Genomic DNA, 26,858 nt, shown 5'->3' on the forward strand with positions numbered 1-26,858 from the left:
TAAGGGTGATATTAAAAAGAGAGACCTTTAATTATCTGGTGGTCTCCACCCACCAGTCCCCAAGTTAAATGTGCTGCTATCCTCCATTCTTGTTTGTGTGTTTTTGAATAAGAACTAACTAATTTAAAGGATTTCCATCCAGGCATCTCTGTGGAGTCTTAAATCTTAATCTGCCCACAATCTTAACTAATTGGATTGGTTTGTAGAAGAAAGCTGCCTGTGGTTTGACTTTCTGCAGAACAGTTAACACCAAAAAAAGAAAGGGACAAAAAGATAGAACCTAATTATAGTAATAAAGAAAAAGCAAGCTGCATCACAGTTTACCCTGTTACATGATAGGTATATATGTTGCTTGAATTTGCAGTGGAGGTTTTGTATGTGTAAGCAAATCAGTGGACTACATGGTGTTCAATATTCCCCTGCCCTTGGAGGTTAGTTACGCAGGGAATAAGCCACAGCATTCCTGCAACAAGTTGCACTAATTTATGCCTCATTGCTGCTTCTAGTACCATTGCTCTAGTAAAACTCTGAGTGTAAAATGCTTCTTCTCTTTGAGAATGGCTTGTAAGTGCTACCTTACTTTTGCAAGCATCACTGATGAATTGATAAATGCAAATAAAAACATGAGTAGCCAGGAAAACCTGAAGCTGGAGGTTAAATAACTCATTTTAGGTTTAAGACTCAAAGCAGGATGATGATACATGCATCCACTGCCTGCTTGAGGTACTGTGCCTATCATTCTTCATGATATTATAATAGTATACTTGTACTGCCTGCTGCTATCCCTCTGTCCTAGGCTATAGGACATCTGCTCCAGCTGCATAAATTATGTTCAGATAACCAAAAAGCAAGTGTTTGCCCAAGAAACTGCACCCCTACAAACACTCTAAGGCTGCCTAAAATGCCACCACATCAGGAATGAAAAATGCTGCTAACAGCTTACTTAGCAAGGTCTGTAGTTCACATATGTTTTGTGTTTGGTGCTTTAGACTTCCTCCTGGCTGGAGGCAAGCGGAGGGAGCCCAGCTGTGCCCAATTATGGTCAGAGCCGCATGGAGGTTAGAGTTTAAAAGCGGTGCAAGAGGTCAGCAGTTCACTTTGGCTTGGAGGTGGGGCTGTGTCTCTGTGCTCTGTTTTGATTTTTAACAGTTCTGCAGGTTTGGGGGCTGATTCTAGCTTATTCTACACTAGCTCTGAACTGAATCTTGATTTTATGAAGGTAAGGGTAACATGAGGCCTGCTTGCTGTAATACAAAAGGTCAATCTGAGTTTATTTGCTTGTGCTCACCTCTGTGATGGATACCAGTGGTGGGGGCTGGGGCTGAGTGTAAACCAAGCCCTGGTGAGCATCAGAAACCTACTTGAAACTGTAAGATTTAGGTGAGGGCTATAATGGTTTCATTTTCTGAGCTGTTTTTAGGACTCTGGAAGAACACTGGTCTTTAAACGAATCTCGGTTTAATGCATTTAGGACCTGTGTGATTGATGGTGTCTATAAATACCATTTAAGTGCACAATAGAATATTTAACATACCATTTTCAGCAGGCTTCGAGCTAGGCTCTCTCCCTCACTCCTGCAGTAGCTTCCCCTGGCTGTGGGGAGACCCTCTGGGTGATGTGTCCTTGGCACTGGGGACATGTGGTTGGAGGGGCTCCCCCAATACTACCACCCTCTATTTTTGTAAAGGTGTTGTCCAAAGAGCATGCTGGGCCAGTGAAGTATGCAGGGGCACCAGGGAGGGCATCAGGGGATTTCTGTGTTTGGAGGATACCCTCAGGGCCCTCAAACTGTGGGTCAGCATTGGGCAATGCCTGTTTTCTCACAGGAGGGGGAAGAAATAACCCAGAAGGCAACACAAGGCAAATGGGGCAAGTGGCTCCAGGCAAACAGCTCTGGGAAGCACAAAGTGGGGGCAGGGAGGAGGAGTGGAAGAGTGGAATTCTTCCCCCTTATCCTCCAGAGATATCCGTATATATATATATGTATAAAATTAATGCTTTTCTTGGGGGGTGGGAAAGACTTTTATAGGAATCCAATTATGTGTTTAAGAAGGGAGGTCTTTGTGGTACTAAAGTAGAAAAAAATAGTGGTTTAATTTATGAAAATTTGCAAGTACTTAGCGTAATCTAGTGATTAAAGCGGTCTTTTACTGGTACGCTTGTAAATGATAAAATCCCATCGCAGAATGGCTCCTGTGGCATTTTGCCAATTAACCTTTGCACGCTTTGATCTCGCTTTGACTCCAGAAGTTCAGGCTGCTCCCTAGCTTGTTTAGTAGCTGTTGTTAACAAAACACTTGCTGTTTGAAATACACAGTGCTTAGTATATGTGCTTCAGGTCTCTGAGCACATGCAATATTGATGTCTTGTGGATTATAGAAAAAGCCCAACTCATTAGTGAAGAGATATTAAATAAACATCCTCAAAGAAAGCAAACGAACTCGGCCATTATGAAGATGATTTTTCAGCCTGAACTGCACTAGCAGAGGCCTAGGAAATGTGAGTTTAGTGAACTGGTGAGGAGAGACAGATCATGTTGTGTTCACATGGAGCCAAGCTATGCATCCCCTGCCTACCCTGCAGACTTGTACAGCAGTCAGTGGTGGGGCTCAGCTGGGAAGAATGGGGACCCACTCTGCCTCCTGGCCTTTCCCAGGGGCTGGGAGTGGAGCTGTGGGCCAGATGGGAAGGATGGAGCTTGCCTAATGTCTGGCAGCCAGCAAGCATAGCTTTCTGTGAAGCACTGCAACCACGATGGCTGCTGCATGCACAAGTCCACCCTCATTCTTTCTGGGTTCTTGTCCAAGATCTGCCTCTGGCTTACCCCCATCACTTGTCTTCACGTTTAGGAGTATAATATACGGTATTTACCTTTCTCCTTTCCTCCCATAGGTAGTCCTGCAGTCAAGGACTGAAAACACCTGTTGAGACCAAAAATAGTTTAAGATAAAAAGCTCATCATGAGCACTGAGTATTCTTAAATAGGTTGGATATATATTTTGCAAGCCATGTGACATTAATTATTTATAACTAATGATTACGTGACAGTTGAGAAATACGAAAGAGAATTTGCTCTCTGTGTTCAGGGTCTCTCAGTTTGCATGAGTCAGCCTCATAGTCGGAAGCCTAAAAAAGGTCACTTTGCAATCTGTAAGTAGCTTTAAAGCCTTCACGGGCCTTAAAGCATCAGGCTTAGCCAGTGGAAAAAAACCTCCTGGAACAAGGTACCTCTGCCAACAGAGAGCTGGAAAATGGAGAGAGCTGCTAAGTCTGTCATCTCCTGCTCTCAATGCAGGTAGAGGAAGAAGAGCAGAAGTTTTTTTAGAGGCTGAGCATATGTCTGATTTGTCACAGCTTCAGCTAATAATTCTCACATTTATCTATTCCAGGCTTGGCTCCAGATGACCAAATGTAAAATCTGACATTGTCTTATGGATATATGAAACAATGGAATTGGTGAGTAGCCCTACCTCCACAGAACCTGGTACTCCCTTGTACTCTCTGCCTTTCTTTGTCACCACAGCCTACATATCCCACCACTCAGTCACTAGCACCTGTAGTCTGCTGCTTCTCACTAGAGCCACATCAGCCCAAATGTGCAACAGAGTAAGAACATTTTTTTTAAAAAAAATCAGGTTTTCTTTCCATCCAAACTTCCAGTACCTGCCCATGAGGGAAGGTGAGAGCCTAGAAGTCTCCCATCACACAATGACAGAAACGTGTTGTCTCTCAACACACAGCTGACTCCCCTCCCTTCCCCACACTGAAAACCCAGGTGTTGCCCTTTCATAAAGAAGGCACTTGAAAACAGAGTCCCCCCACGAGATCAGTTGCCCTGTGGAGGACATGGACAGACACCCCTTTGCAAACAGCTATGGCATTGAAAAGGCTTACTGCCCCTCTTGACCTGCCCACAGGAGCACCTCTCAACCTGCTCCTGTCAGAACAAGCTGGATTTATAAGGTAAGCTTCCCCTTGCTCCACTTTGGCTGAAGCAGGAGGAGTATTTTCATGAGCTGCTCAGCTGGAAGATGAGCTCCTGGGGTGGCATAGGGATGAACTCCCAGCCACAGGGGCAAGGCTGGAGACAGGTCAGTCTCCTTGGATAAGCACGGCTGAATCTGGGGGTAAACAGCTCATCCCTGCTTATTTGACATAACCACTTTTGTTCATCCACTTCCTACTAGTTAACTTTCCCTCAAGTGGAGTTTTCCTTCACTCTGCCTTACACATTTGAGAAGATCTGAGACAAAACTCCACCTTGCCATCTCCCACCTGACTGCCTATGCTTCCTTTAGATGCCTTGACAGGTTGCAAAGCTGGGGCCAGCTGTCACCATTGGACTGTGACTAATGTTCATTTTCTTGCACAGAAGCATGATTGGTTTCTTATTACCTATCTTCAGCCTTTCTGCCATCTTCTCTTCCTATCTTCGCATTTATTTCATGCATCCATTGCAAGTAATTAGCTCTTAGAAGTAGGAATTGCAAGTCTGGTTTCCTCAGGAAATGAGACTTAGGTGATCATGCTCTGTATGTCCTCAGGTAACTGTTGAATAAACCAGTTGATTTAATTTGGCTGATGGAGAGTGGGCTCAAAGCTAATCGAATTCCTACAAGTTCTGTGCAAGTAGGCAGCTAGCTGGAGCAGAGAGGAACCCTGAAGTCATGTGTCAGGAAGAAAGGTAACAGATAAATGCACATCTTATTAGATACCAGAATTCATAAGGGGGGGATGCATTAATAACTATTTTAAAAGTGCCTCAGTTTGTACCTACAAATGACCACAAGATGTAAGAAACCTGGACTCTTGTGTTAGTGCTTGCTGGATTACTTGCCTTTTTAATGTTATTTGCACAGTGATTGGGACAACAGCTTTAGATCCCTTAGAGGAATTTTTAGTGTGTTACTACAGACCATGAAACAATAATAGTAATAGCAATAAAGGCAGAATGTACTAATGAATGTTTCCCATCCACGAAGCTATTTTCAGGGCAGCACCTTTCCGTAATCCTGCTGGCTTTGGCACTTCTCCATAGATTTCTCTGGCACAGCCTTGTAAAGTCTTGTTCAGTCTTTATGCACTAATTTTGCACCTGTTTCATTTCAAATAGTGGCACAATAAAGCTCAAAAGGACATTTGGGTTTTCTTCATTGTTCCTGCTAGGAAGGAAAGGCAACTGGTGCTTTTTCACTGGAGTCCACCAAACTGACATAGCGCAGTTGGGTTTTAGCCATCTTCTCAGGCTGCCTGCTCTCCTGGTTTGTGAATCTCAGGAGATGTAGTCACCAAAGGTTTATCTGACAACTTCAGGGCACAAAAATCTTACCTCACCATTTGGGGTTTTTTGCTAGCAGCAGATCCTCAGCCCTTGCCCACCACATTCCCCTTCCAGGGACAATCTTAAAAGTAACCAGATGACCTGTAGGCATGTGTAACCTTGCAAGAAATCAACTGGCATGCAAATGGCAGGTGATGGATCTAAACCTGGATCAAGGTTTCCAGTTCCTGACTGTTTACACAGCAAAAGTGATAAGTACAGTACTAAAATCAGTGTGAGGTTTTGCATGGTGACGTATGCCTGCCCATATGAGCACAGAAGGGAGGATTTAACCACAGAGCAATTCTGGTTTTTCTGGGAAAAAAAAAGACACTTTTCCACTGTAAGGAAATTCCTAAAAATAAAAAGGCTTGTGCAGCAGTTTGGCTGCCATGTTTCATGCAGTAGTGCTGTGTTACAGAGATAAACATCAGTGCTTAGCTTACAGATTGTCTCAACACCTGGAAGACTGTTATAGAGACAGGTTTAATAATTAATTGCCATTTCCCTGAGACAATGCACCTTGGATCTCTTAAGGAACATATTGTACACCAGGTAACAGGAGGAGTAGGCAAAAGAGACAAAAGCATTAGGAAAGATAAAAAGACTGAGATCAAATAACATTATTCCTCATGTCATGGTGGAAATGGGACTATATTCACCTGATCCTACAAGGAGGTTGCCTGGAGATAGTTCAAAGTACTTGAGGTCAAAATACTTGTATTCCAAAGTTGCTTTTAAGTAAATGACTGTAATACAGCTGGTGGCAGATCAATTCCTTGATGTTACTGTGTTGGGCTTGTCATGTCACACTGCACAGATGGGCATGTGAAGGGGTGGTTTTATAATCAGAAAAATATGGTACCGGGAAACGATGTTGAAAGGTTCCTATAGGATATATTTTCTGTATGTACTATGTATTTTTCTCGTCTACATTTAGCTATACATTTTTTTTATGAAAGCTATAAACCTAATGAAATTAAATTCTACAATGAATTGAGTAGTAAGAAAAAAATTTATTCTGCTAGGCTCCTTAGAGACCACAACCCAAGCCACAAACATGGGCCATATTTTGGAGGAGCACTAGCATCTATTTCTGTTTGTGTCTTGGCCACCTTCCCATGACAGTTGCCATCACTTACCACCTTACTGGGGGCCTGTGTGTTATGACAGAAGTATCAGGAAGGAAGGTAATGTCTGTGTGCACACATGTACTGGGGGTGAAGGTAGAGGGCCGGATGAAGGAGGCAGCAGGCAGGTGGGGAAGCACTTGGGGAGAGGAGGCCAGGTCTGGGGTATGCAAAAAAAAAAAAGTACATATGACAGGTAAAAGTGGACTTGTGTTAGGGTGAGCAAATGGTGTGTTTCAAGATAAAAGCATCAAATGTGTATGTGGAGAGGGAAAGACCCTCAACACATCAACTGCACCTTTCTTCAACTAATGCTTATGGGGTTTTTTAAATTGCTGCAAACACATAAGGGATTTCAGCCATAGGGATATGAATGATGCACAATTTTAATTCAGGCTAGAGTGAAGATGCAAGCACTGTGAGCAAAGGTTATATGGTATGATTAATAAATATGTAGCAGCTGATAGCACAGAGCTGCATGCCCTGGTAGCAGAGCTGTTTTGCTAACTCCAGTGCAGGGCAAAATCCTATCATAAAAGCTTATTTAACCAAATGTTTATGTTTACTGGTGTGTGAATAGTCTGATCTTAATGAAATCAATGAAATGAGCAAAGCTATGAACATGTTTAAGATGTCTACAAGGACAAAAGTAACTGCTGGTACCTACCATGCTGTGGGTTTAGGTTGCTGGGGATCAGTCCGTGTTTCATCACTGACGTCCTGGGCAAGACACAAAGCCTATTTTTCCAATGGTTTTCATTGTTGAAGAGGATCTTGATTTCAATGAGTCAGATAGCGTTCTTTGGTAAACATGTCAGCTCAGATGCTTTTGAAAAACACGTTTCCTTATGAATTGTAGCTGAGTCTCAAGCTTCTTTGATAAGCATAGTGCACAAATTGAAATACTAATCATCGATCTGGGAAGCTGAATTACTTTTACAGATGGGTCTGGTGATGTTGGGCACACTTTTCCAGTGCTGCTGGAAGAGGGGTTTAACAGAGGAAATTACTTGGGATTGCACTGGCTTCTGTAAGATAGACAATTGCTGAGGAAAAGCTCTGTTGGCAAGATTCCTCTTAGTTTATGGCCAGATCCTCAAAGTAGAAGTCATCCTGAGCCAACTGAAGGTACTTTTATACTACCTGAGTTTCTTATCCTGGACTTTATAATCATTTTTGGTAGCTTTCATCTGTTAATCTGCCATGGAAAACCAGCCTAGGCTGAAGTACAGCATTTATCAACCAAGTCTGTAAATCTCTCCTCCATAAGACCTTTGAATGATTTCATTGTCTCTGGCATAGAGATTTTAAATTACATAACGGCAAATTGTATGTGAAGAACCAGTAGGAGCAACAGTCAGATGTATTTGTGGAGATGAGGGAGTCACTCTCTTGATTGTGAAAAGCCACAAATAGCTTGTGTGACTCCACAATGTCTGGGTTTTTAAGTGAGTGCTGGACCATGCAATCATGATACCATAACTGGCTTGTAGAAATTGTACCAATTTCAATTTTGGTTCCATCTCTGATGAAACAGCTTTTTCCTTCTTAGCTATAAGTGTGGGCACTCCTGCTATCCACCACTGTTCCAGTGCTGGTGATAACATTCAGGATTTGCCGAGTACTTTACATACTTCCAGTGCTGGAAAAAAATTAGGTCATTAAATCTTCCAGTATTTCTGTAATAAGAGCAGTCATTAGTATTGTCTTCACTTTATAGGCAGGAATAAGGGAGAATGGAGAGTTTAAGTGCTCTAACCATAGCAAGTTAGTGGCAAAGTTAGGATGGTGCTATTGATTTCTGCATATATTCTAAAGATTTCCAAAAATTATATTCCCTGTTCACTCAGCTGAATAGTCTTCAGCTTTCTTTTATAGTGCTGGTGTAGATTTGGATCTAATAGGTAGTGGGAGTTCAAATTTCTGGCACTGATTTTTTTCTTCAAAACTCTTTGAAACTAACTGTAAGGCACTGGAAAATTTTTAAGGCAGTTTAGTTTGTTGCCTCAGTCTTTTATACTATGACCAGTTGTACTGAGGGAATCCAGCCTCCTCAGCCAGAAGACAGAGACTGGGAGAACAACCCCCCCACAATCCAGGAGGAGATAGTCAGTGACCTGCTGCATCACACAGACACACACAGGTCTGTGGGACCAGACGGGATACACCCGAGGGTGCTGAAGGAGCTGGCTGGGTGCTCGCCAAGCTGCTTTCCATCATTTCCCAGCAGTCCTGGCTGACCGGGGAGGTCCCGACAGATTGGAAATTGGCCAATGTGATGCCCATCTATAAGAAGGGCTGGAAGGATGATCTGGGAAATTACAGGCCTGTCAGCTTGACTTCAGTGCCTGGGAAGCTGATGGAGCAGCTCATCCTGAGTGCCATCACACAACACATGAGGGACAACCAGATGATCAGGCCCAGTCAGCATGGGTTTATGAAAGGCAGGTCCTGCCTGACAAACCTGATCTGCTTCCGTGACAGGGTGACCTCCTTACTGGATGAGGGAAAGGCTGTGGATGTTGTCTACCTTGACTTTAGTAAGGCCTTTGACACCGTTTCCCACAGCATTCTCCTGGCAAAACTGGCTGCTCGTGACTTGGATGGGCACACGCTTCGCTGGTGTGGTGGTTTGACCTTGGCTAAATGCCAGGTACCCACCAAGTTGCTCTATCACTTCCCTGCCCCTTCCCCTTTTTTTCTCAACAGACCCAGTACAGATGGGTAAAAAACTGTCTGTATGGCTGGGCCCAAAAAGTTGTGGTGAACTGAGTTAAATCCAGTTGGCGGCCGGTCACGAGTGGTGTCCCCCAGGGCTCGGTGTTGGGGCCACTCCTGTTTAACATCTTTATTGATGATCTGGACGAGGGGATCGAGTGCACCCTCAGTCAGTTTGCAGATGACACCCAGTTGGGTGGGAGTGTTGATCTGCTCGAGGGTAGGGAGGCTCTGCAGAGAGACCTGGACAGGCTGCAGCCATGGGCTGAGGCCAACTGGAGGAGTTTCAATAAGGCCAAATGCCGGGGGCTGCCCTTGGGCCACAACAACCCCCAGCAGCACTACAGGCTTGGGGAGGAGTGGCTGGAGAGCTGCCAGTCAGAGAGGGACCTGGGGGTGTTGATTGACAGCCGGCTGAACCGAGCCAGCAGTGTGCCCAGGTGGCCAAGAAGGCCAATGGCATCCTGGCTTGTGTCAGCAATAGCGTGGCCAGCAGGGACAGGGAAGGGATCTCACCCCTGTACTCGGCACTGGTGAGGCCACCCCTCGATTCCTGTGTTCAGTTTTGGGCCCCTCACCACAAAAAGGACATTGAATGACTCAAGCGTGTCCAGAGAAGGGCAACGGAGCTGGTGCAGGGTCTGGAGCACAGGTCGTACGGGGAGCGGCTGAGGGAACTGGGGGTGTTTAGTCTGGAGAAGAGGAGGCTGAGGGGAGACCTCATCTCCCTCTACAGCTACCTGAAAGGAGGTTGCAGAGAACTGGGGACGAGTCTCTTTAACCAAGTAACAAGTGATAGGACAAGAGGGAATGGCCTCAAGTTGCACCAGGGAAGGTTTGGACTAAATATTAAGAAGCGTTTCTTTACAGAACGGGTTGTTGGGCGTTGGAATGGGCTGCCCAGGGAGGTGGTGGAGTCCCCATCCCGGAGGCGTTTAAGAGTTGTGTTGACATAGCGCTGAGGGATCTGGTGTAGTTGGGAACGGTCAGTGAGAGATTAATGGCTGGACTGGATTATCTTCAAGGTCTTTTCCAACCTAGATGATGGTTCTATGATTCTGTGAGTTTCCATGTCTTAATTTGCTAACCCTTGAATGGAGTAGTAAAATCTATATCGTAAGGAGTTATGGGCTTTGCACATCAGTGTAAAGCACACCATTGCCTGATGGAGCAATGGGAGAAGCTGTTCAGCTGTGCAGCCACTTTCCCATTGAGTCACAGAGTGTGTGTGCCCTGCCAAATGGTGCTAAGGCGAGTACAGTCTTCCTAGGACCTGGCAAACCTACCCCTGTACACCGAGATTCATGGATGGAATAGCTTAGGACAAACAACCCTGGCATTCATTCACAGCTCTGTCCACAAGCCTAAAAACCTTCATAATCTCTTGCATTTTTACCTGGTTCCTTGCAATAACCATGGTGGTGGAGTGGTGCCCTGAGTTGCAAAGCAGTTGCATGCCCTGAAATTTTTTTGAGAGTTTTCCCCTGCCTTCCATGCAAGATCATGGCTTTGTATCATACAGTTCCATGGGAGGTGGCTGGAGTGCCAAACTAAAAGCAGGTGCTGGATTGGATTTTCTGTCTTGTCAGTCCTGTGAGAGCAGTCATTGGCATGCATCTCCCTTATTTAAATCACAGTTGTCCTGGGTAGATGACTTCTTGCATCCTGGAACAATTGCAAATTACATGAAAAAATATACTTAAGTGTGGGGGTGCTTCCAAATCAATACAACCTTTTTCAACTACTCATCTTCAAGTCTTCTGTGGAAAATAGAATCATAAATTATAGAATGGTTTGGGTTGGAAGGGACCTTAAATATCATCTATATCCAACCCCCCTGCCATGGGCAGGGACACCTTCCACTAGACCAGGTTGCTCAAAGCCCCGTCCAGCCTGGCCTTGAACACTGCCAGGGAGGGGGCAGGCACAGCCTCTCTGGCCAACCTGTGCCAGTGCATCACCACCCTCGCAGTGAAGAATTTCTTCCTTATATCTAATATAAATCTACCCTCTGTCAGTTTAAAACCATTACCCTTGTCCTATCACTACCTGTCCTTGTAAAAAGTCACTCTCCATCTTTCCTGCATCCCCTCTTTTAGGTACTGGAAGGCTGCTATAAGGTGTCCCTGGAGCCTTCTCTTCTCCAGGCTGAACAACCCCAACTCTCTCAGGCTGTCTTCATAGGAGGGGTGCTCTAGTCCCCTGATAATTTTTGTGGCCCTCCTTTGGACTTGCTGGAGCAGGTCCATGTCCTCCTTATGTTGCGGGCCCCAGAGCTCAACACAATATTCCAGGTGGGGTCTCACGAGAGGGGGGTAAAGGGGGAGAATCACCTCCCTCGACCTGCTGGCCATATTTCTCTTGATGCGGCCCAGGATGCAGCTGGCTTTCTGGGCTGCAAGCGCACGTTGCCAGGTCATGTTGAGCTTCTCATCAACCAACACCCCCGACCCATCCTCTGCAAGGCTGCTCTCAATCCATGCATCACCCAGCCTGGTTTGTGCTTGAGATTGTCCTGACCCACGTGCAGGACCTCGCACTTGGCCTTGTTGAACTTCATGAGGTTTGCATAGGCCCACTTCTCAAGCCTGTTAAGGTCCCTCTGGTGGTGTTGGTGACTTTGCTGAGGGTGCGCTCAATCCCACTGTCCATGTTGCCATCAAAGATGTTGAACAGCACCGGACCCAGTACCAACCCTTGAGGAATGCCATTCATCACTGCTCTCCACTTGGACATTGGGCCATTGACTGCAACTCTTTGAGTGTGAACATCCAGCCAATTCCTTATCCATCAAGTGGTCCATTCATCACACCCATGTCTCTCCAATACAGAGACAAGGATATAATGAGGGACAGTGTCAAATTCTTTGCACGGGTCCAGGTAGATTACATTAGTGTCTCTTCCTTTATTCACCAACGCTGTAACCCCATCGTAGAAGGCCACCAGATTTGTCAGGCATGATATGCTCTTAGTGAAGCCATATGGCTGTTACTGATCACATCCTTGTTTTCCATGTGTCCTAGTATAGTTTCTAGGAGGATTTGCTTCATGATCTTGCTGAGCACAGAGCTGAGACTGACTGGCCTGTGGTTTCCTGGGTCTTCCTTTTCCCTTTTTAAAAATGGGAGTCATGGTTCTCCTTTTCCAGTCAGTGAGAACTTCACTGGACTGCCATGACTTCTCAAATATGATGGATAGTGGCTGAGCCACTACATCTGCCAGCTCCCTCAGGACCCACAGAGGCATCTCATCAGGTCCCATGGAATTCTGGACCTTCAAGTTCCTTAGATGGTCTCGAACCAGACCTTCTAGAGTGGGTGGTTCTTCATTCTCCCAGGCCCTGACTTTGCCTTCTGCTACTTGAGTGTTGTGGCTGAAGCACTTGTCACTGAAGACTGAGGCAAAAAAGTTATTGAGTCCCTGAGCCTTCTCCATATCCTGGGTAACCAGGTTTCCCATTTCCTTCCAGAGGGGGCCTGCATTTTCCCTAGTCTTCCTTTTATCACCGACATACCTATAGAAGCTTTACTTGTTGCCCTTGACATCCCTAGCAAGATTTAATTCTAACAGGGCTTTGGCCTTCCTAACCTGATCCCTGGCTGCTTGGACAGTTTCTTTGTGTTCCTCCCAAGATACCTGTCCTTGCTTCCACCCTCTGAGGGCCTCCTTTTTATGTTTGAGCTTATCCAGGAGCTTCTTGTTCATCCATGCAGGCCTCCTGGCATTCTTACCAAACTTCCTCTTTGTCAGGATGCATCACTCCTGAGCTTGGAGGAGGTAATCCTTGAATATTAACCATCTTGCTTGGGCTCCTCTTTCCTCCAGGGCTCTTCCCCATGGTACTCCACCAGTCAGATCCCTGAAGAGGCCAAAGTCTGCTCTATTGAAGTCTGGGCTAGCGAGCTTATTGTGCACCCTCCTTGCTGCCCTAAGGATATTGAACTCCACCATTTCATGATCACTGCAGCCAAGGCTGCCCTTGAGCTTCACATTTGCCACCAGCCCCTCCTTGTTGGTGAGAACAAGATCCAGCATAGCACATCTCCTTGTTGGCTCCTCTATCACTTGGTGAAGGAAGTTATCATCAATGCATTCCAGGAACCTCCTGGATTGCTTATGCCCCATTGTGTTGTCCCTCTAACAGATATCAGGGTGGTTAAAGTCCCCCATGAGGACCAGGGGTTGTGAATGTGAGGCTGCTCCTATCTGTCTATAGAAGGGCTCATCTGCTCCATCTTCCTGATCATGTGGCCTGTAGCAGACCCCCACTATAATGTCACCTGTCCCTTTTAGAGTTTGATTGTTGCTCCAAGGTCATTTGTATTTTGCATCGAGGCCTGTGCAGTTGTCCTGGTTTCAGCTGGAATAAAGTTAATTTTCTTCCTAGTAGCTGGTACAGTGCTGTGTTTTCGATTTAGGGTGAGAGTAACATTGATAACACACTGATGCTTTAGTTGTTCCTAAGCAGTATTTATACTAAGTAAGTCAAGGACTTTTCAGCTTCTCATACGGTTCTGCCAGCAAGGCTGCGGGTGCACAAGAAGCTGGGAGGGGACAAAACAAGGACAGCTGACCCAAATGAGCCAAAGGGGTATTCCATAACACATGATGTCATGCCCAGTATGTAAACTGGGTGGACTTGGCTGGAAGACGCCACAGCTCAGGAATTGGCTAGGTATCGGTCAGCAAGTGGTCAGCAATTGTATTGTGCATTGCTTCTTTTCTATGATTTATTATTATTTTATTTTCCTTTTCTGTCCTATTAAACTATATTTTTCCTGCTTCTCCCTCCCCATTCTTGGGGGTGGGGGGGTGGGTGCAGAGCAAGCAAGTAGCTGTGTGGTGCTTAATTGCCAGCTGGAGTTAAACCATGACAGCCATGATTCACTTTTTACTCCATTTGCCACTGATAAGAATGGCTCATCTTTAGAATTTGATTTCCTCTGTGGAGTTTTCTAGGAGCTGGAGGCTGGGTGATTAATTTTATTGGGACAATAAATTATAAAGAAAGGACTATGTCATTCTTCTTCAATAACGCTTCTCCCCAAGATGACAGCATAATAAATTACGGGTGTACAGCAAATTCCTAAATGCGATCAGTTGACTCACTGTGCTGGGTGGATGGAATAAGAGCAGGGCTGATGGGTTCAGACACTGAAGTTGCATGGAACCTTTACCACTGCCTTAAGACAGTATTGGGTGCTCTACTTTTGATAGACGGTTGAGCCTAGAAGCTCACACTGGAAAAAGTTTCTTTCAACGAGGTCAGATACTCTGTCAGCAGCACACAAAGATCTCTCCTAATGTATCATATTTTAAATAGTAGGGTTTGTCTTGCTGGTTTGAGCCATTAGTCTCATAAGGCTTTCATCTGGACTTCAATAATGATCAGTGTCTGAGGCTTCAAAGCAAATAAGAAAAAAAAAAATAGCACAAGAAGTCCCACATGTCTGCTACTTACATAATTATAGGGACAGGAAATGTCTGTTCTGACCCCCTTGATTTTCAGCTTCCGTACTGAAGATTTGCTTATCCTTACATTCATGTCCATAATGCAGATATTCTTGAATAATAAAATTTGTAGCCCCTTTTGTTGCCTTTTGGTGCCCTGTATCCTAGCAGCAATGTATCGATGGTGCACTCCACGAGGGCTACAGTGCGGGCTGTAAACCACTACGGCTTGGGACCCGCTTCACAAATGTTCTGAAAAGAGGGCAGGAGCTGGGATCGGTAATCGCACAAACTGTCCAACTGCATTTATTACTTCTCATGAGTTAATTCATGGATATTAAATCCAGCAGGGACTCTTATGATCATCCACACTGAACTCCTGCTTACAATGCATAATTTAACCTGGTAATTCCTGCATTGGAGCAAACAACCTGTGGCTGAACAAGTATGTATTCTTAGAAGCCCCATTGATCCTGATTTAATCATTTCACATCATGGAGAATTCTCAAAAAAAGCCTTGGAAAGCCATTAACTTGATTTTCCTAAATGTAACCAGGAGGTAATTCGTCTGTCCGAGGTGGTGCTAGGAGTTGCTAGCTAAGGCCAAGGAATGGAACCAGGTGAGCGAGCTCCCAGCCTGTGCTGTCAATATAAGAAACCTTTCACTCCAATGTCCATAGGATGTTCTCAATGAAATTGAAACACACAATTTATCTTTCTAAAACCATCCAGGTTTAGATGCTCCTGCACCTGATGCTGTGCTATGTATTTTCTTACTGTTTTGGACTGTATTCTAAGATAAAAAATGCTCTGCAGAAAACTGACAGCCAATGTAAGACTAGGGTTCAGAAACATTTAACTTTTTTTTAACTATTTTTTTATTCTCCTCTGTATAGCTGAACAATTAAAAATCTGAGCTGCAGTCTTCCGTAACAAGAGGCATTCTGAACCTGAGGAGGCAGAGAATGCGGCTGCTGGCTTCTAGGTATGACCCCCTAACTTATACTATTTATATTTTTGACAAAAATAACCAATATAAGGTACATTGAGTGCAGAGCAGCTTCTGATCAGAAAAAAACACAGCAATCTGGAGGTGCTCTTGCTCTTATTCAGGCAAATTTCCACTGATTCTTATGCAAAGGCATCATAATTTAGCTCATCAGCTCTGCTTTTTAAACAAACATGTAAACATGTGCATGCACGCATACGCCTCTGTCCTTTCAGGGACTATAATGTGTTCCTAAGAATTTGGGCCACAGGTTTTGAAGAGAAAATCTGCTTAGTGGCCCAGATATTTATAAAGCTGCTAGCAAATATAGAGACAGCATGACAGATGTGCAGACAGTTAGGAGGAATTGTTATAGGCACGAGAATCATTTGTCGCTGACGTGTGTTCCCCTGCTTACTCGACCCACTTGCAGTGTGCCCTTTGTAGGGTATTTGATGTTGTGTTGTTTTGTTTTTCTGGCAATGACCTAGAGAATCCTACTTCAAGATTGTTATCACTGGGGAGGGAATGAATCCCGTTCCCTTGGGGTTCATGGGGTCTGGATGCATTTATTCTGAAGTCCAAGTTCAAGGTAACAAGGGTTACAGGGTGAAGGTCTTTGACACCAAAGCCAATAAGAAAAGGAACGGGGTAGGAAAGTAAGAAGGGGGTATTGAAATCCCCATGTATTTATTATAATCCTGTCTTGAGAATCACTGAGCTGGAGCTTTGCCTAACCCCTGTCTGCAAGGTTTCCCTGGCAGAGCTACAGAAGTAGCCAATACATTACAGTTGTGGGCACTTAGTTTCTCTGAGACTAAGGCAATTTTGGTGTCTAAAGGTAGGTTCAGCATTTTAGTACTCATTGATTCTGTAGGAAAAAAAGAAAACAACCCAAAACAAACAATTTGGGATTTTTCTAATTTAATTGATTAAATGTCTTTGTCCAAAGCACTAGCTCAGGGACTCATTATCCACTTAAACCTCAAATCTTTTTCACACTCATGGGTTTGAGACTAGACTAGCCCAACATCTTGTACATACAGGCAAGGTGCTTCAATTCATTTTTTTAACCTCACTGTTCACCAAATTGAAATGCACATTGTTTCTTTATGCCAACTTTATCTTCAGATCAATAATCCTGGTATAGTGTCTTAATAATCTTTATGTTTTTGCTGCAGATAAGCTTATTCTGAGTCATTCTTCCTCCTTGTTTGCTTCTTTAGGGTTACTTACTATTTTAAATCAGGAGAGAAAAACCTTCGCCTTACCAAAAGTTGAATGAGTTTTGATGAGCCATAAATTTAAACTCACCTAATGCTTTCAATGTACTGGGGATGAGTACTCCTGTAGGCAAGGGGGACCGTGAACCACAAGCTTCCTTTGACTGAATTAATAATGATAGTTCTATAGTCATCACTATTCAAAAAGTAAACATTCTTAAAAATGAGCCATCATACAAATTAATATATTCCTATAAAATTACACTAAACCAGTCACATCGGGTTCTATTTTTTTTTTCCAGAGACATCTTCCAGAGAAAATAAAGAATTCACTGTATTTCCGTGATCACGATTCTCTCTAGGAGCAAACAATTTACTGTATTGTAAAATCTGGCTACGTAACAGCAGTGAAAACTTGGGCTTAGAGGAGCCCAGCTTTCTAAAGGACTAAAAAGGTGAGCTGGCATACTAGTTCTGACAAGGGTAGAGTATTAGCTCTTCTTTGGAATTAGTCCAAACAATCCAATTTTGTCATTGTTTCATCTGAAGAAGCAAAATATGGCACAATAATTGTGAAGCAAGTACATTTAAAAATTTAACAAGTTGCAAATGTGTTGTAGGTTTGATCCAAAGCCTGTTGTAGTCCATGGAGAGGAATGATTTCTCAAACACAGTGTGAATAAGAGAGAGGGAGAAGGAAAAATAGTGGAGAACTTCAGGAAGAGCAAAGGGAAAAACGGAATAAAGTGACAGGTTTATCAGAATTATATCCCAGCTCTCCCTCTTTAATCCCCATGTACGTTTCCCACTGTTCTTGTTATTTTTTCATGTATCCTTTATGGTAAGGTCACAGCTACGACCGTTTTTCTGAAAGAGAAGCTCTCTGCACTAAGCATTTGGCCAGCTGGCTGTAAGGCTCTTCTGTTCACACCAAACGTTGAAAGAAGGACCTCTTCCTCCATCTCAGACCTCCTCTGACAGGCAGCTGGAGATGCCTTCCCTTCTCCTGGGACCTGCCCCTCCATCAGTCTCCTCACAGGATTGTAGGCTCTTGTGTGCTGTTGTGCTGCAAAATCCCTCTTTTGTCCTCCTCTCCTCATTGTGGATTCAGTCGTGGCTCAGAAACAGAGACAGCCAACCACAACAACTTTCTCCAGGAGTTCAGAACTAATCTTAACACAATCTGTTGGCATCAGAGAAATTAACTTCTTTTGAATGAGACTGGATAAAAAAATAATGTGAATGTTTATCAGATAAAGTACCTTTTCTGTTTATGGAATTATTCTTCAAGCCTTTGCATGTTCTTGATTTGCCTTTCTTCCAAACAGAAATTCAACCCAGGCAAAATTTACTTTCCCCTCCATTATGATCATCAAAATTTTACCTGAGTGAACTTTCTTCCCCGAAGTCAGTCAGTTCTGTGTTTCAGTAAATTTTATTCACAGCCCCAGTCAAAACCACCAGATCTTCTTAAAGTACCCAAAGCATGTATTTGGTCTACTGTGAAGCCAGAGTCGCTAATGAGCATGGAATTGCTCATCAAGATGGGCCTTTGCAAGAGAAAATACCATTTGAAGAAGTTGCACTTTACTTGAGTAAATCCCCCATCAGGAGGCCAGGCTGCTAAGCTACTGGAAAAGTAGGGTAGTCAGCAATAGAGAAGCTTTAGGGAGGTTAAGTGTGATCAGACAGATTGTTTAACGTTGAAGTCAGTAGATCAATAGGTCCCTGTACCTCTCCCCCAAATAAATATTTCTTCACTGAAAAAATACCATGTAACTGATGAGAAGCTGCTTACCACTGTGGCTAGGATGAGACACTTCAGGTTTTTATTTTATATGTTTTGTGGTTAAAGGCTCTAGGCAAGTGAAAAGATGTGTGGCACTACATTAATATGAAATAGTAATGGCAGCTGCAGAGAAGGAAAAGGGATGTTGGAGCATCTTGATTAAGGATACCAAAAGGCAAACATGGTGCTGTTTGCCGTGCTGACTTGTGCCGTTTAGGTTGATCACAGTGCAGACCACAAGCCAGCCTTAAGCCCTGGAACATGTCAGGTCTGTCATCACCCCACATTCTCCATGGGGAGATGCAAATCCTCCATTTGCCCAGGCTCTTTCCCCAGCTTGTCTTCAGGTGCCCTACAGCACTGAAAACACCCCCGTGACTCTGCCAGCATGTGTGTTTCAGAGGTGTGCTGCAAGCAGGGAGTTTGGCCGGTGGCCCTGGTCACACAGGTTTCGTGTCCCCTCTTCTCACCCACACTGGAGCAGACCTGAACCACTGGGGCATTACAGCTCACATCCAGAAACTAAGGGCAGGGAAACATGGAGTTTTAGTCACATTTAGAGGAGTTTGGGGTTTTTTAATCTGTTCTTCAAACATTCAACAAACATTCATAAAGCTTATACTCTCCAAATTATTTACTATTACTTTTAATTAATTATAGTAACCCATGTTGCTTTGACATATGGGAAGTAAACAACTGCTTTGACTAACTAAATACTCAATCAGGTTGGAGAAGGTCTTAATTAGTTAATTTAATTAATCACACAGTCTGTTTATGGCTGTTCATGTGCCGTGGAGCAGTAGAAATGGCTGTTATTACGCAATGAGAATGCAACCATGCTTCTTCCTTCAAGATAGTTAAAAAAGGTGTTCTGTCTGTGTCTTGTAATACGTACCAACAGGTGTCAATTTTCTTAGGTTTTTGTCTTAAGAGTTTAATACCCATTATATCCAGTATATCATTTGTTGGGAACACATACCTTACATTAGCAGGAGAACAGCTTATGTGATTTATAAAGGCAATTACAAGTTTGCAGTGAGATGGGAATTCTGTGAGTAATGCGGTATGTCCTGTTCATATCTGCCAAAGGTTGAGAAGGACAAAAATATCAAAATTTGAGACTGTATTAATGAATGCATGCCCAGAAAAAAAAGAGAAGAAAAAAAAAAAACAACAAACCAACCACTTTAAAAGTACTTTTCCAGCAAAAATACCATAAAGCACTGTAAGACCTATGCATTTTGCTCCTATGTGCTGTAAAATTAATGTGGAAGTTTGAAATCTATTATAGTAAGAGAGTGGAAAAATCCAAGGCAGTTAATTTGAGAAGCATATTTTATGACTTTAAAAGATGGGACAATTAATCTACAGTAGTCATATTTAAGAAATATATGTAGTGCTCATAAAAATCTTCAGGCTGACATCAATGTATATAAACCCTGTTGGGTCAACTCCTCTGCAACGTGATGGTAATTACTCTGAAATGAATGACTAGTCTGCATTTGGGTCCTTCGGACTGGCTGCAGGTCTGCCTGTACTCATTTTTCATACTACAGGTACAGAAAGGGCCACAGTGAGACTAGCTTCCCTTGCAGGGCAATTGCTTCTCCACCCTGATCAAAAGGGATTGTTCTCAGATTAGAGTTGAAAAGAGATGATTAATCTGTGTACTCTGTTCAGTCCTGGGTCTTTGTATTGTGGTCAGCAGTTCATGAAAAACCCAAGTGGGAAGCACCACCTCCTCTTCTCCCCTTGGCTGCCAGGTAGTAACAACTTTCAGTTACTACTCACCTGGTCTAGACTCATGCAGTAGCCTGGAGGTAAAAGATATGTAACCACTAATGGATCTTTTGAATTGCCTAGTTCCCACTTCTTCACTTAAATTATACTTTTTAAAACTATTTACCAAAATTACACAATATTCTTTGAAGAAGAAAGTTTCTGCCTTTCATACGCATCATTCTTTACATCCTCTCTTGGAAAATCACAGGTGCGTTATATCACTGCTATAGGTGTTATTTATCATTATCTCTACTGGGAGATCAATTGGTGCTGCAGGGGATAACAACAAACTCTTATAGCAAAAAGGAGATGATATTCTACCATGGTGATATTGATGACACTGATAGATGGTCGAAGAAAACCCTACTGTTAGCCTGGCAGGACTGACCTTAAACAGCTATGTAGGCCTATATATGTTTTGATTTCAGCCTGCCACCAAAGCAGAAGCAGTGGGTGCAGTATACCTGTAGGCTGAGTGCCAGCATTAAAATTGCATTTTGTTTGGCTTTAGAGAAATGCTCTTGGGTCTGTTCACTTGAGTTTTGAAGCAAGAATGTCATTATTTTCATATAAGGCTCTGTGGCCTGAAGAGGAATAGGACACTAGTCCTTCACTGTTCTTGCAGTCAAAAACCAGTCCTAAAGTACATTAAAGTGTCTGACCTCTCCTGGTTCTCTGAAAACCTCAGCCACTGTGTCTGTTGCGTATCCCATGATCCCTGTTTTGGCCTTTAAGCTTGTGCTTTTTGTAGCTTTCAATGCTGGTGGCAGTGATCTCTCAGAGGATTATTTTCACGTAAAGTCCTACAGAGGTCACAGTAACATGACAGAGTCTCTTTGCCAGGCACTGTACAAATGCATAAGGAGCGATAGTACCTGCCTGGGATGAGGCACAAGCCCGATCCGTGGCAAGTAGGAATCCCCTGGTATTTTCAGTAATAAAGATACAATGCTCTAATTTAATTCCAGATTGGGTAATTACATTGTCTAGTCATCCAGGATGTAGCTTCTCCATTTACTGCTTTGGCTGTTGCTAACAAACTGTTCAGCTATCACACTGTTAGCTAGTACTTCACGCATGATCATGGACATTCTCAAAATCTGTAAAGTAAGCAGAGCTCATCACACTGCAGAATTAATTGCATCTCAGAGATAAATAAGGTTTCTCCTTTATTTAGTATAAGCCTAATTCTACTTTCTCTGAATTCAGTAACAAACTATGACTGATTCTAGGGCAAATCTGGTTCCAGGCCTTCGTTAACAGATGGACTTTGGATTTGCAGGGAGTGAAACTCACACTGTGAGATGTAAGATAGTATTGTTTTTCCACAGGTTCTAATAAGTAACTTTCTGTGACTTCTTCAGGTCTCAGCCTTGCCAATTATAAACATTTGTGTCATTGTTTTCTGAAGGGCAGCATTTGCATCTTTGAGGAAACCTAGCAACACTCATGTGAAAGAAAAATAATTAAAATGCGGTAGACTATTAGAAACGCAAGGCTGAATTACGGTCTACTGGGGAAAACTAATCTGAGTGTGCCTAATGACATCCTTTAGAAAGTGATGCTCAGCTAAGAAGATATATTAATGTCATTTGTATTGATAATCTACTATGTTAATGCTTGCAAATAGTTTAATTTAAACAACTTAAAAAATTTTAGGGAGTCTGTATTTGAAGGTCCTGTGGAGTATCCATCAAAGTGACAGACATATCTTTCTCGTTGGTACCTTAGATATGCTTACAGTTCATGGTATCAAAAAAATGGAAACCACATATGAAAAACCTAAAAGGAAGAATGACTCAATACACTTAACCAAAGTAATATATGTCAGAAGAAATATGTCAGTAAAGCTAGTGAAAAATAAGCTGAAATAAAGCAAATTTCACCCTGGTCCTATTAATATATGACATAGTTTAAGACAGGTTGAATGGTCCCTGTTCAACCACAGCTATGCAAAAATCAAATTAGATTATACCACACCGGATACATGGTTAGCTAAATGATGCCGAATGGGATTTAACTTTGTCTCTGCTGACTATTCAGTTGTGGTCAGCATGTTCTAACAAACCTACCTTGATTTTCCATAACTGTATTAAAGCACAGTAATATCTGGCTGGGTAGACAAGGTTTAAGATTTCAGTTTACACTTGAAGGCTTTGTGTTGTGGAGGGTGATTTTTATGACATAACTACTTCAACAAAAGCCGTAGTGTAGACATAATTATACCAGCAAAAAAAAAAGTAGTTTTGTTGTTATGGCTTATATCGTTTGCCAAACTGGAATGCATTTTATAGGCAAAAAGTACTCTAATTACGTAGGAGGAGTTTACTGGCATAACTACACCAGCATGACAAAATTTTCAAGTGTAAACAGGAGCTAGGTGCTTATTTAAGTCAGTATGTTTTCTAACCACTTAACAAAGGATAATTTGTTTTCCAAAACCTCCCCTTCCCCAGCCACACACTGGTCTGACTCTCACCCAGTTCAGAAGTCAGTAGCAGGACACCAGCCTGCTCCTTTAGAGAAAGCCTGCACCAATGCAATTTACTCACTAGCAGAGGTGGTGTAACGAGAAAAGCAACACCCTAGGAAGTTCAAAAACATGACAAAAATTAGTCCTTGTCCTACTTTTACTTACACATTTGTACAACTTCTTGCACTTCCCCGCGTAACTCCTACCAGCTGTAACCTCCTTACTAATCATTGTATGGGTGCAGCTGAGACAAAGGGGATTTAAGAAAACAGTGTGAGATACTAACTGGGCACCAGGCAGGCTGCACCTTGCACAGAGCAGGTTCTCCTTCATGCACTGCTGGCTCTGGCTGCCATAAGCAGCTGCGGGAAATTTTTTTCTTGCCTGAGGACAGGCTGGTATGGCTAGACGGCATCTATGTGATGATGTGTGAGGAAGCCTTACCAGCGTGCGTTGTTGATAGCTTTGCTCATTCTTCCAATTCACAGTGTAGATGTACCCAGGAAGGCTGGGCAGAACGTGAGACTTCAAGGATTACAAAAACTGAGCAGTGCTGTACCTGCCATATTTCTGACTGTTGCCATCACTATTTTAATGAGCTCTGCATTTACCCCTTCCACTCCTCCCTCACATAAAAAAATTCAAGTCAAACATGGAAACACCTATTTTGTACTTTTTCTTGTATTTGGGTTGAAAAGGAAACGAAAAAAAAAAAAGAAAAACTGTAAAATCACATTCCAGAAATATTTGGGAAATCCACAGACTTAATGAGAGAAAAGGACTAAATACATGAATGTTGTCACTAGCAAGTCATCTGGAGCAAACAAGGGAAAGCTTTTAAAATCTTTAAATTAAATGATCCTGTGAAGACACAGATAGTCAACACCTGAGGCAAAAGCTGTTTAATTAGAGTGGGAAAAGTCTTTGTTCTAAGTAATTAAAGGTAAAATTCCAGAGTAGATGAGAGAAATCAAAACTCCTTAAACATTTGGCAGCTTTAAAGAAAAATCTGCAAGGGTGCAGAGATAAACCCGCACAAGGAGAGGCAGAGGATGAGGCCAGATTGCCTGCTTATGCAGTTCTACTGAGGCATTGCGAGGCCTGAGTAGTAGGTCCCTGCCCATGTAGGGTGATTCAGAGCACTCGAGACAGGAGTACAGACATCCCCTACAACCAAGGAGTAGAATAAGCATCTTTCAAAGAATGATGAAAAATCCCACATGCTAACCAGGGAGCTGCCTTGAATTAGTCTGTAGGTAGTACTATGCAGAGGTGTACAGAGAGCAATTTAGGCTGGATGGGATCTGGGGGTCACTGAGTCCATTCCCCCAGCTCAAAACAGGGCCAGCTTAAGTCAGGTACCTGGCACCTTGCTGAATTCTTGTCCTGCTCAGGAGGCTGGGGGTCTTGCTCCTTTTGCATGCTAGTTATCAGCTCTTCTTCTTAGCTAAATGTTTAGCAAGAGGAGGATTTACTCTTTAAAACAGAGCTGTGGTGGTGATGGCCAGTTTTGTGGAACGACTTATCAGCTAAAGCGTGCAGCCAGGAAATGGGATTTGGGATCGAGATATATGACGGCATATAGCTGTCATTACAGCTCAGGGCATGCTGTAATCCCCAACCTATGGCATCGTCTGAGACAGAGGGAAACGCTTCCTCCTGTCAGTAAAGCTGGCCTGTAGGCAGCTAGGCTGCCAGCGTTGTGGAGCTTAGAGAAGAGGTTAGGGCAACATGCCATGCAGTAGGGCACCTAAGCCTTGGTCCTTACTCTCAGAGCTGTTAATGAATTTTATATTAAACGGCATCTTCTTTATATAGGACACAAATAATCCTGGCATCAGGGACAAGCAATACAGACAAAGGAATGATAAATTCATGAAACAGAGACGCTGAAGTATCAGTACTGCCTGTGGTGAACCACCCCTGGACATGCTCAGAAACAGGACTGCAAGCACATGGAGGACATAAGAAATCTGAGATTTATCAACCAAAGCTTTCACTCAGAGGCTGATAGGGTGACTGTGGGTATCATGGTTTTGGAATCTGGTATTGCCAGAAAGAACTGTTTAAAACTGAGGCACCTACATATTTTTGGAGGTCTAACTATGAAGATATACACACTACAGTGATGTTTTACATGACAAAATGTTTTATAGGATAGAGTTCAATCTCTTAGGTGAAAGAAAACTGGAAAAAATCCCCAGTGTGCTGTGAGATGAAAATGTTCTTTTTTCTTTTTCATTTGTTCTGGGTACAACAAAGTCAGGTATTAGAAGTATAATCTTTCGATTCCAGTTGTTTCCAATAAAATCCATAATTCGCAACAAGTTTTACTGTATGAGAGTCATGACTAAGCTTTGAATAATTGGATTCTACTACAATTTTTAATAGCATTTTCCAGTTTACTGCTTTCTCCCTTCTCTGTAATAGTTATCATTATAAGTTTATAAGATTTCCCAGCAAGAGGATTTCTTACCACCCAGAGTTTTCTGATGGAGACACTCATCAATATTAGCAACCATTTTTTGAATTAGACTTATGACACAATTATACAGCTACCAAGTGTACTGCATTGCTCTTCATTAACAAGCTCACTAATGTTTACTGAAATTTATTTTATTGAATTTATGCATATGTGAGAAGACACTGTGGAAAGCTGTATCTTTTCTCAGGGCTGGCCAAGACCAAAAAGATTACACTCCAGTTTCTGACCAGCATATGTGAATGGTCTCATAGTCAAATGCACAAAAGTCTAAACTATTTCCTAGCCACATATTTTAAACGGACTTGCCACAAGTGGAAGTGTGACTACCTAGGATTATGCAGAGCGAGCTAATCATCTAAAGCAGGTATCAAATGCTATGTAAAATACACAGATGATTACTGGGAATCTGTCCTTCCTGGAATGGGAGAGAAAACAGAAGACCTAATTTATACTTTAACAAACAGAAAGTCAACTCACTGCTCGCAGAAGAAAAAGACCAATGCTGAGTCTTATCAAAGATACTGCAGCAGTATTTCTGACCCCAGGAAACAGTTAAAACTACCCAGTGCTTGCTGAAAGCCTGATGTCAAGATCACTAACCAGCTGATTAGTTTATTCTGATTAGGAAGTGTTCAGATTTTAGTTGATGAAATTTTAACTATCTGTCACACTAGCTTTTCTGATCATTTAATTGGAAAGAAGATGCTCAAGAAAGTAATTCATTTTTTGAAATTCCTGGGGATAGCCCCAAAAAGGAGCTCAGCTTTGAATCGGGGATTTACACTGCTTAACTCCAGAACTCATCTTGTGAAGAACATTGTTTATAGGCCACTGAACTCTGAAAGGACCATGAATTGCACAAGTGACGTAACTGTCTGCAGTGTAGTACGTACCTAACACATACTTTGTTCAAACAGAAGTGTCCTACCCAGGCCTGCTATGGTAAACACAGGCAAGGCTCTTATGGAAAGTAAGATCGGTTGGTCGGTCGGTCGGTTGGTTGGTTGGCGGCGGGGGGGGTGTGTGTGTGTTGCTAATTGTATCACTGCTCTCTCTTTTTCTATCCCTACATATCTCAATATTTTATTGTCACCTGAGTCAGACAGCTCCAGATTTTGGTTTCTTGGGGTCTCATTCAGTGACCCAACTGCCTCTGCTCTGGGTACAGGCTTTTTCTGGGGTCCCTACGGGGGCAGAGGACTGCAATGCCTGTCACCTTTTTATCTTTGGGCCTTGCACAAAATGCAGCTTTGTTCTTTTACTTCTGTCCCTGTGAAAGTCATGGAAGTTTATAAGAAAATGTTTTCTCTTCCACTTGTGATAGAGCCTCAGCTGAAATTGCCTGGATGTTCTAAACTTATAAGCATCATCCCACCAGAGATGTGTTCTTGAATGTTAAATTTAGGCTAATTGGAGGCATATCCTTTAATTTAGCAAGCTGAGGTTACTAATACAGATCAAGAGCTAAAAATTAACAGTGGAGCTGATGTATGCTAAAT

The 26,858-nt window shown here is 42.9% G+C and overlaps 1 long non-coding RNA gene across 1 annotated transcript; it reads left to right on the plus strand.

The window, feature by feature from the left end:
• The first annotated feature begins 3,199 nt into the window (after nt 1-3,199).
• LOC141956429 (uncharacterized) lies at nt 3,200-19,685 on the plus strand. Its single transcript, XR_012632910.1, has 4 exons — nt 3,200-3,295; nt 3,390-3,456; nt 15,516-15,604; nt 17,133-19,685. It is a non-coding gene; the product is annotated as an uncharacterized LOC141956429 (long non-coding RNA).
• The last annotated feature ends 7,173 nt before the right edge of the window (nt 19,686-26,858 follow it).

Source organism: Athene noctua, chromosome 1 (genome assembly GCF_965140245.1).
Source record: "Athene noctua chromosome 1, bAthNoc1.hap1.1, whole genome shotgun sequence".
Taxonomy (NCBI): domain Eukaryota; kingdom Metazoa; phylum Chordata; class Aves; order Strigiformes; family Strigidae; genus Athene; species Athene noctua.